Source organism: Schistocerca americana, chromosome 5 (genome assembly GCF_021461395.2).
Source record: "Schistocerca americana isolate TAMUIC-IGC-003095 chromosome 5, iqSchAmer2.1, whole genome shotgun sequence".
Classification (NCBI taxonomy): domain Eukaryota; kingdom Metazoa; phylum Arthropoda; class Insecta; order Orthoptera; family Acrididae; genus Schistocerca; species Schistocerca americana.
This window is the reverse complement of record NC_060123.1, coordinates 605,431,347-605,439,631: the sequence shown is the minus strand read 5'-3', so window position 1 is coordinate 605,439,631 and position 8,285 is coordinate 605,431,347. Positions and strand designations below refer to the sequence as shown.

General features: G+C 39.5%; 1 protein-coding gene across 1 annotated transcript in view; it reads left to right on the top strand.

The window, feature by feature from the left end:
• Positions 1–259: 259 nt before the first annotated feature.
• The window catches only part of LOC124616581 (dynein intermediate chain 2, ciliary-like), a 405,599-nt gene continuing 397,573 nt past the window's right edge, over positions 260–8,285 (top strand). Inside the window, exon 1 of the mRNA XM_047144902.1 lies at positions 260–325. The gene's annotated coding sequence lies outside the window, so the exon portion shown is untranslated. The remainder of the gene's footprint in view (positions 326–8,285) is intronic.

The window sequence follows — 8,285 nt, the reverse complement described above, 5'->3', positions numbered from 1 at the left end:
ATTCCATAATGTTCAGCCTTTTACTTAATCCAAGGAACATGTAGCATTTTCCTTTTTCTGGTTACATATTAGGCTACTTCAGATTTAATTTCGTATGTGTGTACATTCTGTTTGGCATGCAGTCTTTCGAGAAGGACTACCCGGACGAACTGAGTGGTAACCAAATATTTTTTGTGCTCAACGAAATATTGTTTACAAGAAGTAAAGTTACTTACACTAAAAATAATCTTTCTTTTGCAAGAGGAGGACTTCCGTTTACTCGAGCAGAGTTTCCGCACAGAAGTATCACGTATTATATGTCCGAGGACGGGTGTGTAATAAGCAGGTACATCTTTAGTATAAACTTGTAAGGTACTAAGGCCTCGCTTCCTGTCAAGCGGGCTTGCAGGACCCCCACACACATCCTGACAAACAGGGAAACATGGTGATAAGTGATAAATGTGACAAATGATACCGGTAATATAAATGTTCAAAACATTGTGAAATCTAACCGACACTGTTTCTCCCAATTTAAACAATGTTTTTAAAATCTGATATAAATAAAAGTTGGTTTACAGCTGGTATAAAAATCGCCCTCGCAAGGAAAATATTTGTATAACCGAATAAAAAACAGAAACCTCACTAAATAGGCTACGCAAAACTACTATTCTATACGTCTAGTAGTAAGTAACAGTTCATTCGCACTGTTAACTCGGAAGCACATTCTAAACCGGAAACAATGCCCGGGAGAATCTTCACTAGTATACCTAAAAATATTTTCTTTATAATCTGTTATAGGGATCGTGTTGATAGAATTTAAAATGTTCACATTAACTTTTGCGCTGCAAGCTGTTGGCTTCTCACGAGGTCAGTAATCCTGGTTGCCCCGTTCTCTGTAAAATAAACTTGAAATCGCACGAAGGTTTTTTAGGCGAAAGAAGGATAGTCGTTGACGTAAAATAGATGCAACTTTGAAAACGTTGTTACTTGCTGCGCTTTTTAAATCTTTTTATACATGCGACCCATGTAAGATGTCAATTCCTTTGCAAGAATGAAATTATTCAAGTGCTTGTTTATGTTTACTCTTTTTCATAATAGTTGCAGTTTTAACACTTCTGTGCCCATCAGATGAGAATTTTCTTCTTCGGTGGTGTAATTTACTCTACATGGAAACTCGGCGTAATTTTGTTTACAGTTTTCGTTTCCCGCAAACTCAAAAGAGAGTTTAGCGCTGAAGGTAATCACTGGATCCCTTTGAATCACGTAAACTGCTGTAGTATAACGCGATTTAGTTACCCGATGTTTCCTTTTTCTTTATTTATGTATTATTCAACCTTAGAAAATGAGTATTATTGTACTGATGTCCTCAATGAATGCACATGTATTTCTTATAAAATGTACACAAGTAAGAACACAAATACCAATGCATACTATGTCGGGAAAGTTCAAAACAGCACAAATAACATTGTTCTCAGCAAATGTTACATGTTTGAATAACATAAACCTGTTTTTCCCTTCTGTTGTAAATGTTTCGACGATAGAAATGAAACATTCATAAAGAACATTTGTATCCACGTCCATACAGTGTAAACTATATGAATTACACAGCAAGGGCTACTTGCCATTGCCCAACATATTATGATTTCCTCCTATTCTGTTTGCATGTGAAGAGCATAAGTGCCTCTATGTGCACGTCGGTTTAACTGTTTTATGGTCTCTATGGGAACAATTTGTAGGAAGCTACAGTACATTCCTACATTTGTCATTTAATGAGGAACTAGGACGTAGCACAATTGCAGGATGGAGGCAGTAATTGCAGATGAGACCAATGCTTACTGCCCTTGGAGAGGGGAGGGGGGGGGGGGGGAAGGGCTCGTCTGGTGTTTACCAAGAGAGGTGGCACCGCATTCGGCCTTCCAGGTTTAGGTTTTCCATGATTTCCCAGAATCATTCCAACCACATGCTGGAATGGATTTTTTGAGAGGGCAAAAAGGATTTCATTCCCCACCCTGTGTTCCCCGTCCCATGCAACTGAAACAGGATACCATCTAATACTCTGAATCTGTGGTGCCGTGAGAAGTATGTTTTAAAGCTTGCCTCTGATCCTTACTGCAGGAGCTCCAGCTATCTATGCCAAACAGATAACCTTACTTGTTGAAGTACTGACTCCCAGTCCATAAATGTAGCCACTATGTGAACAGTGATAGTGTGTTATTATTCTTAAGTATCACGCATTTTGTTGTCAGTTTAAAAGCAAGTTTGCTGCATGTCTGTCAAACTTGTTGTCAAGTTTCATAGGTAGGCAGCAGAGGATATGGTTGGGACGTAGACTTCATCTTTGATGGAATGTTAAACCCTAATTTTCCTTCCTTTTTCTTACTTCATATAACTTTGAAAATCGGCTGTACACTTGATACCCCAAAAATCACATGAGTCATTATAAGTGAGATGGAAAGTGATAAAGGATCTCTTGTCAAAAATTATGGATTTTTTGCATTCAGCATTAAATTCTGAACAATTTGGAAAACAAGAAAAGGAAAAAAAGAAACAAAAAGATTTCTGTTGCTAAAATTGGGTGAGTTATGACAAGGTGAATATCTGTGATGGAAAAGAGATGTTTTGAGATAATTAATTTTAATCTTTCACTTTATTACCATGGTTTAATTGGACATATTTAAGAAACAAATTGTGCATATAATGTTCCTTGCTAAATGATGTAGTGTTTGTTTATGTTTAACACTATGTGTTATGTTGTTAGCCCACTTAAGATCTATAGCACATTGCAGTGTACATAAATTTAAAATCGACTGAATTGGCCCTAAGTTGAGAGAAATTAGTGAACTCCATGTTTTTTGCAAAGTATTGGTATTTTTAGTCAATGTTATGACCAACTGCAAATTGGCAACATCTGTAGCCATTTCTAACTATTATAAAAAGAGCCCACATATCTTGTTCATCATTTTTGTAATTACAGAATTTTCTTTTTTCATACAAAACTACTCTGAGCTCCTTAAAATGCCTCTCAAATGTAGTAAATGATATTTTGTGAAGCATTGCCTACAAAGTTGCAAAATTTTCTTGTAAGGTCTATGTTATTTCCACATAACAACAATAAGTCTGTTTCTAGAAGACTGACATTGATTGCTTTTAATGATATTATTGCCCCCTGCTGGTTTAAAACAATTTTCAGACCAAATCAGGTCTGTAAAGAAAGAAGTAAGTTATTATAATTTACAAAAAAATGAAAATGGTTCTTTTAGAGCATATCGAACATTTTTGTCTGTACTGAAAATTTTACTTCTGCAACAAAAGGTCCCTTTTTGCTTTCTGTCTCACATATGTGTTTGTTCCAAACTGCATATTTAGGATTACCATTTTTTTTCACTGGTTGCGGGAATTGTAAATATGCATTACTGAAATGAATTTTTAAGAAACACTGGCAACTTGGCTTGGCTAATTTGGTTTGTAATTCTCCTAGACAAGGCATCGGATATGCACCTGTACTGTAGGTGAAGTTTGTAGTGGCTTTTAAATCATCACAAATTCTTATTGCACTGCCTGAGATTTAAATTATAAACATAGACATTCCCCAACAGTCTGGATAGACAGGCTATGTAACCCCTACATCTCATAGTCTGTGCAACTCTGATTCAACTGCCTCCCATCACCTCACAGAATCCAGAACCTAAACAGACCCACAAAACAGTCATGAACCTTTCCTCCAGAAGCCTTAGCCCCACAGAAATGTCAGTCCTTTCCAAAGGCCTCAGCTTTTGCCCCACTCCCAAATTCAATCATACAGGACTTGTTAAAGACCTTCTCTCCTTTTCCCGGTCCCTACAGTGGAAACACTTTTTCGCAACCAACTCTTCCAATCAGACTCAACCAAAGACCAATATTGAACCTTGCCTAACTCAGTTCACACCTCCATCCAACTGTGATCCACCCCCACTGCCCCCAAACCACCCCCTGGTAACTTTCCAGAATTCTTAACCTCAAACCTTGTCACACCATCATTCCCTAAATCCCTCAACTTGCAAACTAAGCTTTATCTCCTCAGAAAGAACTGCAGTCCACCACTGACATGGTGGACCACAAGCTGCTGCTTATGAAGCTCCAGAAGTATGGGATTAGAGGTGTAGCCCACAATTGGTTCCATAGCTACCTTAGTCAAAGAAAGCAATATGTAGAAATAAGAAAATCAGAGACATTCAGGCACTGTAGGTCAGATATACTACATACAACAAATGGCGTCCCTCAGGGATCTGTCCTTGGCCCTATTCTTTTCATATTGTTCGTAAATGATCTCCCAGAACACATACCAAATGCCAGCTCCTTTCTGTATGCGGACGACACAAATATCCTGATAACCAGTAGAGGTGACACATTGCAAGATGCAGTTAATGAAACTACTTGTCATTTACAAATGTGGTTTGAAGCAAAGAGACTACTCATAAATACTAAAAAAACTATGAATTTCCATACTAGACAAAATCTAACCCTCTTCAATGCAGTTATAGTTATCGGCAAAGATGACATTACGAACAGGAAGGACACCGAATTTCTTGGACTTACCATCAGTAACACACTAAATTGGAAACCACATATTGAGGCATTGTCACAAAAGATTAGAAAAACCATCTATCTGTTACGACCATTAAAAGACATAGCTAGTGTAGATACCTTGAAGCTGGTGTACCTTGCCCTGTTTGAGTATGTCTTGAGCTATGGCCTAATCTTCTGGGGAAAGAGCTCTGATTCTCTCATAACTTTCATGTTACAAAAACAAGTAGTAGTAGTTGTTGTTGTGGTCTTCAGTCCTGAGACTGGTTTGATGCAGCTCTCCATCCTACTCTATCCTGTGCAAGCTTCTTCATCTCCCAGTACCTACTGCAACCTACATCCTTCTGAATCTGCTTGGTGTATTCATCTCTTGGTCTCCCTCTACGATTTTTTCCCTCCACGCTGCCCTCCAATGCTAAATTGGTGATCCCTTGATGCCTCAGAACATGTCCTACCAACCGATCCCTTCTTCTAGTCAAGTTGTGCCACAAACTCCTCTTCTCCTCAATCCTATTCAGTACCTCCTCATTAGTTATGTGATCTACCCATCTAATCTTCAGCATTCTTCTGTAGCACCACATTTCGAAAGCTTCTATTCTCTTCTTGTCCAAGCTATTTATCGTCCATGTTTCACTTCCATACATGGCTACACTCCATACAAATACTTTCAGAAACGACTTCCTGACACTTAAATCTATACTCGATGTTAAAAAATTTCTCTTCTTCAGAAACGCTTTCCTTCCCATTGCCAGTCTACATTTTATATCCTCTCTACTTCGACGATCATCAGTTATTTTGCTCCCCAAATAGCAAAACTCCTTTACTACTTTAAGTGCCTCATTTCCTAATCTAATTCCCTCAGCATCACCCGACTTAATTCTACTACATTCCATTATCCTCGTTTTGCTTTTGTTGATGTTCATCTTATATCCTCCTTTCAAGACACTATCCATTCCATTCAACTGCTCTTCCAAGTCCTTCACCGTCTCTGACAGAATCACAATGTCATCGGCGAACCTCAAAGTTTTTACTTCTTCTCCATGGATTTTAATACCTACTACGAATTTTTCTTTTGTTCCCTTCACTGCTTGCTCGATATACAGATTGAATAACATCGGGGAGAGGCTACAACCCTGTCACACTCCCTTCCCAACCACTGCTTCCCTTCCATGCCCCTCAACTCTTATAACTACCATTTGGTTTCTATACAAATTGTAAATAGCCTTTCGCTCCCTATATCTTACCCCTGCCACCTTCAGAATTTGAAAGAGAGTATTCCAGTCAACATTGTCAAAAGCTTTCTCTAGGTCAACAAATGCCAGAAACGTAGGTTTGCCTTTCCTTAATCTAGCTTCTAAGATAAGTCGTAGGGTCAGTATTGGCTCACGTGTTCCAGTATTTCTACGGAATCCAAACTGGTCCTCCCCTAGGTCGGCTTCTACTAGTTTTTCCATTCGTCTGTAAAGAATTTGCGTTAGTATTTTGCAGGCGTGACTAATTAAACTGATAGTTCGGTAATTTTCACATCTGTCAACACCTGCTTTCTTTGGGATTGGAATTATTATATTCTTCTTGAAGTCTGAGGGTATTTCGCCTGTCTCATACATCTTGCTCGCCAGATGGTAGAGTTTTGTGAGGACTGGCTCTCCCAAGGTCGTCAGTAGTTCTAATGGAATGTTGTCTACTCCCGGGGCCTTGTTTCGACTCAGGTCTTTCAGTGCTCTGTCAAACTCTTCACGCAGTATCATATCTCCCATTTCATCTTCATCTACATCCTCTTCCATTTCCATAATATTGTCCTCAACTACATCGCCCTTGTATAGATCCTCTATATACTCCTTCCACCTTTCTGCCTTCCCTTCTTTGCTTTGAACTGGGTTTCCATCTGTAAGTAGTATGAATAATGAAATGTAAAAAAAGAACTGAACACTGTAAACCACTATTTCAACAGCTAAAAATCCTGCCACTGCCATGCTTCTATATATTGGAACTAGCTTGTTTTACAGTACAGCACTTGGACGCCCTCAACAGAAATGCAGACCACCACACACATGACACCAGAAACAAAACACAGTTATAAATTAGAGCCCACAAAACAAAATTATATGCGAATGGGGTTAAATGTATGGGCATTAAAATATACAACCACCTCCCAATAGACATAGAAATAAGCAAAAGCCCAAAAATAATGAGAATTAAATTGAAGGAATTGCTACTAATTTCTTGAAACAAAATTGTAATTACTTGCAATAAGCTGTTTATTCAGTTGTAGATGTTTCTACTTAGTAAGATAATTTAATTATTGTTTGTTACTCATATTCTCTCTGTATCTCTTATGTGTATTCTGCTATGTGCAGTATGCACCACCGTCATCTCTCATCACACACCACCTTTTTTATATTTTGTCTATATAACCTATATGTATTCTGCTATGTGAGTTATGTGCCACTACTGTCATCACTCACCATATATCATCTGAACATAATTTTTCAAATTGACTTGTCCTATATCATGATGTGCTTGGCTGTACAAATTGTATGATCTACAGGACCAATAACAAATCAAATCAAATCTAAAAACTGATCCTGACCTTATAAACCTACCTGTGGACAAAGGATCCACCACTGTTGTTTTGAACTGCAAGGATTATGTGGCGGAAGGACTCTGCCAGCTGTCAGATACTTCCGCTTACAAACCTTGCCACAGTGACCCCATTCCAGTAATCCAGGAGGATTTCCAGTCACCACTCAAATTCTTAGACTCATCCCAGAACCTCTCCCCGGAGTCGATCTCTCTACTTACCCCTACTATCCCCTGCACTCCCACATTCAACATGCCTCCTAAAGTCCATAAACCTAACCACCCAGAATGCCCCCTTGTGGCCCGTTACTGTGCCCCCACTGAGAGAATCTTTGCTCTCGTAGACCAACACCTTCAACCTATTACCCGGAACCTACCCGCCTATATAAAAGATACCAACTATTTCCTCCACTGACTCTCCACAGTTCCTGTCCCTTTACCACATGGTGCCCTGCTCGTCACTATTGATGCCACTTCCCTTTACACTAAAGCTCCTAGTGTCCATGGTCTTACCACTACTGAACACTATCTTCTCCAATGCCTGACAGTTCCGAAACCAAAAATCTCCTTCCTAGTCGCCATAACCAACTATATCCTCACCCTCACTTACTTCTCCTTTGAAGACATTACCTACAAACAAAACTGGGGTACAACTATGGGCACCTGCATGGCACCATCCAATGCCAACCTATTCATGGGCCATCTGGAGGAATCCATCCTAAAACTCCAGAATCCTAAATCGCTCACCTGGTTCAGACTCATTGATGACATCTTTGCTATCTGGATCAAACCCTACCCATGTTTCTCCAGAACCTCAGGAACTTCCCCCCCATTTGCTTTACCCGGTCCTACTCTGCCCAACAAGTCACCTTCCTAGACATTGACCTCCACCCTGAAGATGGCTACATCAGTACCTCTGCCCATATCAAACCTACTAACCACCAGCAATACCTCCACTTTGACAGTTGCCACATCTTCCACACCAGGAAGTCCCTTCTGTACAACCTAGTCACCCACAGTCATTGCATCTGCAGTGATAAGCAGTCCCTCTCGAAATATACTGAGGGTCTCACTGAAGCCTTCACTGACTGTAGTTATCCTCCCAACTTTGTACAAAAACAAATCTTCCCTGCGTTATCTTTCCAGTCTCCCACCACCTCCCA